The 13,471-nt window shown below is 46.8% G+C and overlaps 1 protein-coding gene across 1 annotated transcript in view; it reads right to left on the bottom strand.

Annotated features, from left to right (window-relative positions):
* The window catches only part of COL22A1 (collagen type XXII alpha 1 chain), a 188,010-nt gene extending 174,539 nt beyond the window's left edge, over positions 1–13,471 (bottom strand). The window contains exon 1 of the mRNA XM_083748974.1: positions 12,904–13,471. The gene's annotated coding sequence lies outside the window, so the exon portion shown is untranslated. The remainder of the gene's footprint in view (positions 1–12,903) is intronic.

Below are 13,471 nucleotides of genomic sequence, written 5' to 3'. Positions count from 1 at the left end.
GGTTTTACTCTGCTGCATATTTCATGACTTTAAATCTCTGATGGTTCACCAAAGAGTACTTGCCCCAAACCCCATACTTGCCCCAAGAATACTTGGCATCCAGGAATTCGCCTTTCTCGATTTTATTCTTTCCTTGCCACCAACAAGACTTTCAGCTGAACACCAGTTATTATTTTATCGTCAATATCTCTGGAAGTCCACTGTGTAAATGGAGTCTTATGGTTTATTTTCTTAATCTCGTGATAGTATCAAAGTAGGGCAGTTTGCGTCTAACACAGCTGCTGTTGAGGCCAAACCTGGAAGCATAGCAAAACTTATTCAACTCTAATAGAACTGCATCTATAACTGAAAACATTGTCCTTGCAAACCTGAGTTGTTCTCCTATGTAAGCAAATGATCCAAAACAACTAAAGTCAGTTTTCAAGCAAAACAGAGATATCAGAGAAAATGGGGGGGGGGGGATTTGTGTATCCTCTCATGCTATCCCACCCACCAGGAGACTTTGAACACTGCTGTCATTTTGCTCATACTGTCTCAACAGCCTCCAGTCACAAAGTAATGAGGGCTCTCCAGTTGAGAAAAGCTGCTAACTTATTAACTAATGCAAAGTGTGCTTCTTTGAAGTAAGCAAATGGTCTCTCACCACACTCCACTGATCACCACAGCAACTTAACCCTGCCTGCTTTGTTTAAGGATCTCTACAAACAATCTTTGTAAAGGCATTTATCCCCGCTTCTGGGGATACGCTTGACGTCCCCATTCAACTGATGGTGACACATTTCTTCCTGGCGTGTGCTGCAGTCGGGTTACTGGGGCAACGCCCAAAATTCCTGCCTGGAATCTTGCCTCCTTTTCCCCCACCCACCCTGGGGGAAAAAAAGCACCAGATTTGAAACCAAAACTCTCAATCAGTTCTCAAACTTCTACAATAGGTGCTTTGAGAGATCTTTTCCCAGAATATTTAGACCTCCCTTTTCACACTGAGTTCAGACAGAAGGCTGAAGACAGTAATACTGTAAACAGCGAGATAAATTTGTTGGTTTTCAGAGACTCTTTGTTATAGTTGCCTCACGGTTGCTCTCTGTACAGTAATGATTTCTTCTAATAGGGAAAGATGCAATCCTGCCAGTTTTAGCCACGTTGCTCAGCACAGTGCAATCCAGGATGAAATTGCAGAAGGGCCAATTTGGATGCAGGAAATGTTCAGTAACAGTGGTGTGGCCGTGTGTAATTAAAATGTAAACCACACCCTGTTTAAAACAGGGTTTTAAATATATATTGTATACACCCATGCATTTCTCCTCAAACACATGTTGTGCCATTTCCACCACATGCCCCAAACCACCAGTCCTCAGTTTTCATCCTACGCAGCCCTGCCTCACACCTGCGTGTGGTTTCCCCAAAACTATGTAGAGGTGTCAATTCAAACTTGCAATTGGAACTGTCCCAAGTTTAGCTCTTGCACTGCAAGAGAATAGGAGGGGTGAGAAATGAATGTGAGGGACACAGGGGGAAACATTCAGATTGACTTGCAGTTTAATGCAGACCTCCCTAATTTATACATCTCAAAGCAAAATTTGAACTGAAAGACAATTTTCCTTTGAAATTTGCAATTCTCTGAATTTTGCAATGCAGTTCTTTAGCCATAGTATTTGCAAATAAAATGTGCATGTTAATGGGAAGTGTGCAAAAGTACTCACAAACTAGAGACAATAACATGCACAGTGCAGGATGGCTCAGTTAGTTAGAGTGTGGTGCTAATAACACTGAGGTTGCAGGTGTGATCCCCATATGGGACAGCTGCATATTGCTGCATTCCAGAGGGTCAGACTGGATGATCCTTAGGATCCCTTCCAATTCTACAGTTCTATGATTCTGTGATTATATTTGGGGAAAGTGCTTGCAAAAATGTACCGTATTTTTCGCTCTATAACACGCACCTGACCATAACACGCACATCGTTTTTAGAGGAGGAAAACAAGGGAAAAAACATTCTGAATGAAACAGTGGATGTATCATTTTTGTGCTTCATGCTGTGGCCACAGACATGTGATCTGATGGTGAATTTGGGCTGACCCAATGCAAAAATCCTGAGAATCCCTGTGCATCCATGGTTTGTAACCACGTTTTTGCACCATTGCAGCCCCAGGCAACAGTGGGTATGTGATTTGGGGGGGGCAGGCTGTAGCCATGGACATGCTATGTGATCTGATGGTGAATTTGGGGTGACCCAATGCCAAAATCCTGATAATTCCTGTGGATCCATGCTTTTTAACCACATTTTTGCACCATTGCAGCCCCAGGCAACAGTGGGTGCGTGATTTTGGGGGGGCAGGCTGTAGCCATGGACATGCTATGTGCTCTGATGGTGAATTTGGGCTGACCCAATGCAAAGATCCTGAGGATCCATGTGGATCCATGGTTTGTAACCACGTTTTTGCACCATTGCAGCCCCAGGCAACAGTGGGTATGTGATGGGGGGGGGGGCGGGCTGTAGCCATGGACATGCTATGTGATCTGATGGTGAATTTGGGGTGACCCAATGCCAAAATCCTGAGGATCCATGCTTTGTAACCACATTTTAAGTGGGGAGCGAAGGAAAAACAAAGAAGGGACATTAGAGGGGTGTGCAGAGAAGCAGCTGGCTAAGAATGCAGGAGAGGGATTTAACGGGAGGGAGGAAAGAAAGGCAAAAGTTTCCCCCCACCCAAGCCAGCCAGCCATCTCTCTCTCTCTCTCTCTCTCTCTCTCTCTCTCTCTCTCTCTCTCCTCTCTCTCTCCCTCCCCCTCCCCCCTCTCTCTCTCCCTTCCCCCCTCTCTCTCCCTCTCCCCCAGCAGCACCGGAGCTTGCCTGGAGGGGAGGGGCTTTCCCTGCTCTTTGTTCCGTTTCAGCAAACACAGCAACGAAACAGAGGAGGGTGGGCAGTAAGACCCTGAGGCAGAATGCAGGAAAGCAGCCGCTTCCTCTTTTCAGGTTTCGCTTCTCTGTGCAGCGTGCAGCGCCGCGATTTGATTTTTGCATGATTTTTCGGCTCCAGGGACCACACATTCGCTCTATAACACGCACAGACATTTCCCCTTCCTTTTTAGAAGAAAAAATCTGTGTGTTATAGAAGGAAAAATACGGTATGTAAGCTGCCAAACAATTCTGATGGATTTTCGCAAGGACTTATAAAAAAAAAACCACTTCATGAACTGTCACAGAATGTGGAGGACTAAACTTAAGGTTGGATAAACAAAGAATGGGAAAATGAGAAACAGAGCAATTAGCATCAATGGATTTGCCCATCCTGCATGGCAAAAGATTCTAAACAGGGCATTCATGGGACACATGAAATCTGCAGGCCATTTGGTCAATACTGTGGACGCTCCGGTTGTGAACATGATCAGTGCGGGAAACACGTTTGCAACCCGCAGCATCCGCAACCCACACTGCCGCGTCTGTGCACGCGCGGGTTGCGATTCAGCACCTCTGTGCATGCACAAAGCGTGATTTAGCACTTCTGTGCATGTGCAAGCGCCGAAACCCAGAAGTAACCCATTCCGGTACTTCCAGGTTCAGCACTGTTTGCAACCCAAAATTGCACAACCCAAAGTGTCTGTAACCTGACATATGACTGTACAATAGACCCTCCAGATACGAACTTAATTCTTTCCAGGGGTCTGTCCACAATCTGAAAAGTCCATATACACTTCCGGGTTTGCTGTGTTCACAACCCGAAATTTACGTATCCGGAGGGATACGTAAGTAGAGGTACAACTATAATATCTCACACTATGAAGATCTTTCTCCAGAGCTTGGAGGCTACCCCCAGATATTTCATTTCACCTAGAAATAATTCAATTCACATAAGTCTATTTTGGTATAGTGTTCTTTTCTCTAACATCTGCCATTAAGCGGCCTGTTCTCTGTGATTATGTGGTCTGTAATGCAGTTGCTAAGTTTGCCCAAAGCTGGGAGGGGAAAGCAGGAAGTTCAAAACTCTGTCATTATATTGTGCTGGATGTACACTTGCTTAAGAGCTTCAGGTGCTGCCCACTTTCAGAAATAGAATTCTGGGCCAAAACGACAATCAACCATCATCTTTGGAAAGCCATGAAAATGATCCATAAGGAAGAATCACGTACACTGCTATTGTTACCACCAGACTGAATACTGACAAAATCCAGTCTCCCCAAGATGTAATACTGGAAGAAGAGGGGATGACTAGCAGGCAGAGCAAAAACATAGTGCAAACTGAGGGAGCACAGCAGATCTTGGAATTACATAGTGGGTCAGGCTGGCTCTTTCTTGGTTGTGGTAGAGTTCTCCTTGGCTTCTTTGGAATGAATGTTATGGAGCTTTTGCAGAGAAGCCTTTCAGAGCCTTTTGCAAGAAGGATCTCAAAAAAAAACAACCAAGGTGAAAGTGTGATTTTACCCAGAATCCCCTCCACCCAAGTTTAGCCTTGCAAAATAGTGGTAAGGGGGAGGCCATACCCTTTAAGTGTCCCAGTTTTCCGGGGACAGCCCTGGAATTACAAAAGCCATCTCAGCTACCGATTTGATCCTGGAACATCACTATTTCCTCTATCTGTGCTGCTGCCACCATGCTCATGGAAGAGGATGAGCTGGCGCTTGACCTGAGTGGCAGCTGTGGCTGCGATGGATAATCCTGTTGTTTCTCCATGGCCTCATTGTAGCCACCACTGCCAGCCTCCTCCTTTGGGCAGCTCATAGGACATGGGCTATGATTTCATCTTAAAATAAGGAAGCCTGAAAGCCTTCTGTAGATTTGGAAATCACATGAAAATCTTGCTAATGAAAAATAAGGTAATAGAAAACCAAGGGGCATCAAGGTGATTAAAAATGAAAATAGAACAGAAAGCGGGCTAGAGAAAAATCAAACACAATGAGTGATTAAAAATGGGCCTTCTTCCCTTGTACAAGCTTACAGGCCAACCCTGCTCTGGGAAGACTGTTCGCCCCCTTATCAGACGAACAGCTTTGCAGGCAGGCCCCAGACCTCCCTAGTAAATCAGCCTATCACAGGCCAGATTGTCTTCCTGCCACCAAATGGACCAATAGCGGCAGGAGTTAGGGGGCATTCTATGGGGTGTGGGACCAAACGACCAATTGCGGTCCTTGGCACCATGCCCAGGGGAAGTTTAAATGCCTGGCCTGTGGGGCCTTTTAATCACTCTCTTGCCGCACCTGTTCCACCACCCACCGTCCCTCAGATTAGGGTTTCTTCCTGGATGGTACGACCTTGTAATGGACAATGTCAGTCACTTACATTTCAGGGGCAGGGCTGGAATTTTCCAACTAATTGGCACAACCATTTGGGTTTCCGCCTAGGTAAAGGGACCCCTGACCATTAGGTCCAGTCGTGACTGACTCTGGGGTTGCGGTGCTCATCTCGCTTTATTGGCCAAGGGAGCCGGCGTACAGCTTCCGGGTCATGTGGCCAGCATGACTAAGCTGCTTCTGGCAAACTAGAGCAGCACATGGAAACGCTGTTTACCTTCCCGCCTGAGCAGTACCTATTTATCTACATGCACTTTGACGTGCTTTCGAACTGCTAGGTTGGCAGGAGCAGGGACTGAGCAATGGGAGCTCACCCCATCACGGGCATTCGAACCGCTGACCTTCTGATTGGCAAGTCCTAGGCTCTGTGGTTTAACCCACAGCTCCACCTGGGTCCCTGGGTTTCCGCCTACCTCATAGCAATCATCACAACTTTGTAAGGCGGATAGGCATTAAGTAAGCCTAGCCTTGGTTGGAGGGAAGATTGTGGCCTCTGCCTGCCCTTCCATGGGTTAGGGTATTCTGTTAAAAGCATCCAGGAGGAGTGGCTCCTGTCCAATGCCCAGATGGGGGCTAGGGCCAAGCCACCCCTCCAACGGGGACCTCTTGGGGCACTCCCCGATTTGACATAGGACATAGGGCACCCCCCTTGCCATCCTAACACTTAGAATCACTCCCAGCATACAAGTGGGAGTGACATGTGCCATTGCTTACCACAATGCCTATGGCCAAACCTCACGTCTGTAACCAATAAATTTGTGGCCTTATTTGATCCCCAAAATCAATATGCTGTGTGTTGTCTAGTTATTTGCACCTCAGTGAAGAAGGTGGTCATGGGGTCTTGATATGCAGCAAGCCCCATTGACTTCAATGGGAGTAGACATGTTTAAGATTGCAGCCTGCCCGGGTTGAAGGGGAATGAATTTCAAGCCCAAATGATGCAGTTTTTAATTTCAGGAACTGGACACAAAAAGTGCTTACCCATACAAACTGGGAAAAGTCTGCAGAAAAAGACATAAAAAACAGCTCTCCAAATTACACTGCAGGGGACCGTGTAATTAAAGCAGGCCCAGGAGGAAAATTACTAAGCGAAGCATTAGGCAAGTTATGAAACATGAGAGCCAACTGTAACAAGTGTCCTCATTCCATCTGAATGAAGGGCTGTCCAGATGGAGATACACATCCTAGAATTTCTTCATTAACTTGGTTTATGGTGACAATTTATTTTCTTCACCTCAAAGAAGACGAAGCCAAGAATGTCACTTTTTGCATGTCTGTTTGGTTATACGGAAAATTATCCAAGTTCTTCTGCGTCAGCTCTCCTCTGATACACTCCTGGGAGCATCCCACACTTTGAGCTAGAGTAGAATGAGCTGTATCTGAAGTTCTGAGAGAGAGAGAGAGAGAGAGAGAGAGAGAGAGAGAGAGAGAGAGAGAGCAGCTATCCTTGAGAATTAATTAATGGGTTTTTTATGTATGCAACAACAGCAGCAAGAATACTTGTCGCTAAATATTGGAAAACTCAAGATTTGCCCACGCTGGAAGAATGGCAGATGCAACTGATGGACTACATGGAGCTAGCAGAAATGACTGGCAGAATCCGAGACCTGGGAGAGGAAGCAGTGGAAGAGGATTGGAAGAAATTCAAGGACTACCTACAAAAACACTGTAAATTATACGAGTGCTAAGAAGGATGAGGGATTTGAAAATAACAGGGCACCATAAAGCTTGGTGAAAAGATTATGAGAATGAGTGAATTTTATGAGAAAAATAAATTTTGAATAAATACTATGGTAAAATTAGATATTTAAGACCTAGATAAAAATATTCAAAGTTAGGGACAAAATATTGGAAATGTGTACAATAAGAATGGAAATAAGGTGATAAATTGCTGGTTAAAGTTTTATAAATTTGGAAAGTAGGAGTGAGAGACGTGAGGAAGTCCAAAAATGAAGAAAAATTGGTTATTACACGATGCCAAATTTTATGTTTGTTTTTCTTTTTTGTTTGTTTTTTGCTTATGCTGTTTTTTCTCCCTATTGTATTAAAAAAACTCTTAATAAAAAAAATTTTAAAAAAGAGAATTAATTAATGGGGTGGCTTCTGGGTTCCAGTGATGTCTCATGTGAGGCCGCTGAGATATCCTCGAACGCTGCAACTGCTTCTTCTCCTTTCTTGGGCAGCAGGCGTGGGCCAGGCAGGGCACTGTCCCTGGGATTCCACTGCCCAAGGTGACTGGCTTGTGGGATGTAATCCACAGGGAGCAGTCAAATACAACATTCCTTGTTTTCCTAGAGTGGACATACAAGGAGATGTTTGGTCCAGCCAGTCGAAACTTCCTTGTTCCTCCTGGCTGGAGCATCCTTCCTTTTGCATGTGATAGAAGGTGGGTGTGACCTAACCTATCCAAGTAACAAAAGGACGAGTCATGAAGCACACCTCTCTCTTTTTCACTTCCTTCTACATTTGATCAGCTTCTAGGTAGGGCTGTTCTGCTAGCCAGCAGAAGCTGGGATCATTCCTCCATATGGGGTAGATCCACATGTTACAGATTTGTAACTAAGTCTGCCTTCAGGGATCACACTGTGCTCTGTCTGATGTAAGTAAACTTCTTTTAATTGACTTTGAATAAGATTGTGGCGTCTTTATTCTTTTAAGAGGGATCCAAAGGAACTTACCATGAATGTACAATTCAGTCTGAAACAAACTGAATTGTATAATAGTGAGAGGCTTCCACAAGCCTGCAACCAGATACCTGCTGTGGATGTAAAAAGGGGAATGTAAACTCTGCTAATAAAGGAGCTTGCTAGTGCAAGTTAAGAAGGATATTAATAAACAATATATCCTCTCCTGCCACCCTTAACATTCCCACATGCCTCAGTCCACCTCATAGACAAGCTGGCCTTTTCTGAGGTCCTTCTTCTTACGCTCTCGCTGAGGGAGGCGCAGAGGGTAGCATCACAAGAATAGGCCTCTCAGATGCCTGAGCATACCCAACGTGATACCCAATCTAGTCTAGTGGTCAGAACAGCCTTAACCACCCTGGTGCTTTGCAGAAGTTTTGAACTATAAATCTCATTATGGTGGGCCAGCATCTGGTGGGCAATGTGGGGAGAGATGGTTTGGTAAGATTATCCACCTTGAAACAGGGAGATTATGATTCAGAGACCTGAGTCTGACTAGCCACAATGATCACCGAGTTACCCTAGACTCCTATCAGCCTACCCCACAGGGCTGTTGCCAATTTAAAAAGTGGAATAGTTCCTGTGCATATTGTCCTGTTTTTTGTTTTTGTTTTTAAAGGAAAGGTAGGATACAATCTTAATAGACAGACAAAAGGCAACGGTAGGCTGTGAAGTCAGAGTCAGGATTGAAGGCAAATGCCAAATTTGGCTGATATGTTGAGCAGAACCTTTTGACAGACCCTTCTGGGCACTGTGTTTGGAGGCTTAAAAAGAGTGATAGAGGACATATTGCAGATAACAAGAGTGGCAGGAAATTACAACATTGATTTACCCTGTCAGCTCTGAGATGGAAGAAGGGGTTTTCCCATCCTGAAAAAAGGTACTTTCAGGCATGTTTTCCTTAGCAGGGAAGTATGTGAGGGAAGATCTGAGAGTGATTTAAAACGTGATTAAAACATATGCCTCAAGGCAAAATATGACTATGAGACTTTTAAAAAACATACACACACACCCAGGGGGACTTGCCTACAAAACATTCCACAATAAATAGCTATGGAGGAGTTCCCAGCATAAAGCCACAAGTTATCTTCAAAATATCTACATCTTTCACGCATCAAATGTTGCTCTGACATGCAGCACAGAAATGTTTGCCCTGAAACTATCAGTATTAGCAACAGGAGTCACAAAGGAATTTGCTTATAAAGTATTATTAACCCACACATACACAAAAACACACATACATAGTTCAAAAATTACCAGTTCAGAACATACATAGATGCGCTGTGGGATAAGGCTAAAGACTCATGTTCTCTATTCTTGCAGAGGCCAACCAGAATCCTGCAATCAGAAACCGAGTGCAACACAGTGCTCTTTCCTCTTGCAATTCCCATCAACTAGTATACAAAGGCATACCACCTCTGACAATGGACAATCATCATGCAGATCAGACACCTTTTCTCATGCATGCTGCCATGCATGTCATTGTGGTGCCCACTGTCATTGTTGACATAACCCAATAGGTTCTGTACTTATGCAGGAAGAACCATATAGGATGGGAGACACCTGGCTTACTAGCAGTATATGTGAAAAGGATCTAGGGGTCTTGGTAGACCACAAGCTTAACATGAGTCAACAGTGTGATGTGTCGGGGGGGGGGGGAGGCTAGTGCTATTCTAGGCTGTGTCAACAGAAGTATAGTGTCCAGTTCAAGGGAAGTCATAGTCCCACTCTAGTCTGTCTTGGTCAGACCCCAACTGGGTACCGTGTCGTGTTCTGGGGATGAAAAGTTAAGAAGGATTTGATTTGATGGCCTCTCTAAAGGTAAAGATGTCCAACTCTAAAAGTAAAGATGTCCAACTCTAAAGGTAAAGATAAAGGACCCCTGACAGTTGAGTCCAGTTGCGAACGACTCTGGGGTTGCGGTGCTCATCTCACTTTACTGGCCAAGGGAGCCGACATTTATCCACAGACAGTTTTTCTGGGTCATGTGGCGAACATGACTAAGCTGCTTCTGGCGAAACCAGAGCAGCACACGGAAACATTGTTTACCTTCTGGCTGGAGCAGTACCTATTTATCTACTTGCACTTTGATGTGCTTTTGAACTGCTAGGTTGGCAGGAGCTGCGACTGAGCAACGGGAACTCACCCCATGCAAGATATCCCTAGAACAATGTGACCCTTGCCAGGTATTGCCGGACTACAATTCCTATCAGCCTCGATTAGCAAGGCCAATGGTCAGGGATGATGGGAGTTATAGTCCACAATGTTGGCTACCCTTTCACCAATGACAGTGGGAACAGCACTCACATTTGCTGTCTCTAAAAGAGAGCTGAGTTTTTCCTATTTGGCAGACTGTTCTTACATTCACGTTGAAACGAAAGAAGGCTTCATATACAGTGGTACCTCGGGTTAAGAACTTAATTCATTCTGGAGGTCTGTTCTTAACCTGAAACTGTTCTTAACCTGAGGTACCGCTTTAGCTAATGGGGCCTCCTGCTGCTGCCATGCAATTACTGTTCTCATCCTGAAGCAAAGTTCTTAGCCCGAGGTACTACAGTGGTGCCTCGCAAGACGAAATTAATTCGTTCCGCAAGTCTTTTCGTCTTGCGAGTTTTTCGTCTTGCGAAGCACGGTTTCCCATAGGAATGCATTGAAAATCAATCAATGCGTTCCTATGGAAACCGCCTTCAGACCAGGTTTGGGGACAGTCTGTCCCCCGACCTCTTCTGAAGGCCGATGGGGGGAAAGTCTTTGCTTCCCCCCCCCCTTCCCGGGACAGCGGAGACTTCTCCGCTGTCGGGGCGATCTTAAAATGCTGGCGGGCGGCAGCGCTGCCGCCCGCCAGCATTTTAAAATCCCCCGGGAAGGCAGGCAGGGGGGACAAAGACTTTTGCCCCCCACCCGCCTTCAGAAGAGGTCCAGAGGGCTCTCCAAGCTGCGGATAGCAGCCTGCTGCCCCGCGCGAGGGGCAGACATTCGCAGCTTGGGGAGCCCTGCAGGACTTCCCCGCAGGGCTCTCCAAGCTGCGGATAGCAGCCTGCTGCCCCGCGCGAGGGGCGCTCTTCAGCAGAGCGCCCCTCGCGCGGCGCAGACATTCGCAGCTTGGGGAACCCTGCAGGACTTCCCCGCAGGGCTCTCCAAGCTGCGGATAGCAGCCTGCTGCCCCGCGCGAGGGGCGCTCTTAAGAAGAGCGCCCCTCGCGCGGCGCAGACATTCGCAGCTTGGGGAACCCTGCAGGACTTCCCCGCAGGGCTCTCCAAGCTGCGGATAGCAGCCTGCTGCCCCGCGCGAGGGGCGCTCTTAAGAAGAGCGCCCCTCGCGCGGCGCAGACATTCGCCGCTTGGGGAACCCTGCAGGACTTCCCCGCAGGGCTCTCCAAGCGGCGAATGTCGGCCCGCGCGAGGGGCGCTCTGCTTAAGAGCGCCCCTCGCGCGGGGCAGCAGGCTGCGCACCTTCCCCTCTGTTCCTGGACCTGTCCTGAAGGCTTGCGGTGGGAGGAGGGCTTTCCACCCCACCGCCAACATTCAGAATGCTGTTCTGAATGTGGCGGTGGGGAGGAAAAACCCTCCTCCCACCGCAAGCCCCGGGAACAGAGGAGAAGCACTGCGCACCTTCCCCTCTGTTCCCGGACCTGTCCTGAAGGCTTGCAGTGGGAGGAGGGCTTTCCTCCCCACCGCCAACATTCAGAATGCTGTTCTGAATGTTGGCGGTGGGGAGGAAAAACCCTCCTCCCACCGCAAGCCCCGGGAACAGAGGAGAAGCGCTGCGCGCCTTCCCATCTGTTCCCGGACCTCCCACCGCAAGCCTTAGGACAGGTCCGGGAACAGAGGAGAAGGCGCGCTGCGCTTCCCCACTGTCCCCGGAGATTTCCCTATGGGCTTTCGTCTTGCGAAGCAAGCCCATAGGGAAATTCGTCTTGCGAAGCCGCTAAAAAATCGGAAAACCCTTTCGTCTTGCGGGTTTTTCGTTTAGCGAGGCATTCGTCTTGCGGTGCACCACTGTATTTCTGGGTTAGTGGAGTCTGTAACCTGAAGCGTCTGTAACCCGAGGTACCACTGTAATTAGTTATAAGTGCAAGTGAAAACCACTTTTGAACCTTTAATAATCTATATTTTGCCTGCTTTACTGTGGAACTTTGCTGAAGCGGTGGCATTACCCAAGGCGGAAATTGTAACCCATGCATAGCTTAATATAGTCTTATGTTTTTATTCCATTGGTTATAATGGTCACATATCAGTTAGTGACTTAGCAGCAGTTGTTTGGATGGGAGGGAAATCTGTATTATGCAAAAAGCATCCACTGAAAAACACTATTCTTAGACATCTCCTGCGTGTTCTTATACCAGAAACATTTTTGTTGGGGGAAAAAATAAACTAGGATATTTCTCCTCATTGGTTCAATAAAAGTCACTAGACTTTTCCAGATTAACATTAGCTTGGCTACCTTCTGTTTCCACTCCTAGGCTGCTACCCTTACCACATCTACTCTGAAGTTAGTCCTATTGAATTCAATGGGGCTTCTGAGTAAGCAGGGCTAGACATAGACTAGCAGGTATACATCCACATCTACTCTGAAGTTAGTGCTATTTAATTCAATGGAACTTACTCCCGAGTAAGTGGGATTAGGGTTCCACTCATGTCTCCTCAGAATTCATGGGATATTGATTTCAACGGGGCGCACTCCTGTGCAAATTGGGTTTGGATTACATCCTTAGACTTTAAAACCAAAAACCAAAAACCTTCCTTCCAGTATCTAAAAATTTGTGGTTCCTATTTTTATCATCAAGACACACATTCACATCCACGAAGGGTAGAGGTTCTGTTTTATTCCACCACCACCACCTTGTCCCAAGACAAAGGATAGCACCAGCTATCAGTTGTCTTCTGGTTGTTCCAGAGAGTTTCACTTCTGTAATTACAATCGTTCCTCTTACCTGCAGGAGAAAAGGCTGCGGAGATCCTCCAGCCCCCGTTGAACTGAGTTACTTCCAGGACCGAGCGATGATGCACTTGCAGCCTGGTCAGAAACTTGCTCTCCTAAAGGAGGCTTGGGGAATAAACGCAAGGCAAGCCAAACCCAGCAGGGTGTTGTGGGGGAACTTTAACATGAAAAGGGAGGAGGGGGCAAATCTCTCTCCATCCTACTTTCCAGAGACTTGAAGACGCTCTCTTGCAAAACGGATACTGAGTTAAGAGAGAGAGGGAGAGGGAGAGAAACGAAAGACGGGAACAAATGAAGTAGTTAAAACTCCAGAATTTCCACAGTAGCAGCAGCGGCACCCGGGACGGAGCGCTGCGCCCTTGTTGCTCAGAGTGAGGCTAAGTTTGGAAGGATGGGAAGGCGAGGGGGCCAGGGAAGTGAGGAGGTGGTGTTTTTGGGAGGGGTCTGTAGCGGGAATGAAGGGTGTGTGCGAACCGATGCAGAGTGGAAGCTGGAAGGGACCTTGCAAGCGAGGAAGGAAGCCTTAAGAGAAGAGGGAACTTGGAGGGACATCGGGGATT

Source organism: Podarcis gaigeae, assembly GCF_964106915.1.
Source record: "Podarcis gaigeae genome assembly, chromosome: 7".
In the NCBI taxonomy this organism is placed as follows: Eukaryota; Metazoa; Chordata; class Lepidosauria; order Squamata; family Lacertidae; genus Podarcis; species Podarcis gaigeae.
The sequence above is the reverse complement of the archived record's forward strand: the minus strand, read 5'-3'. Positions and strand labels throughout refer to the sequence as shown.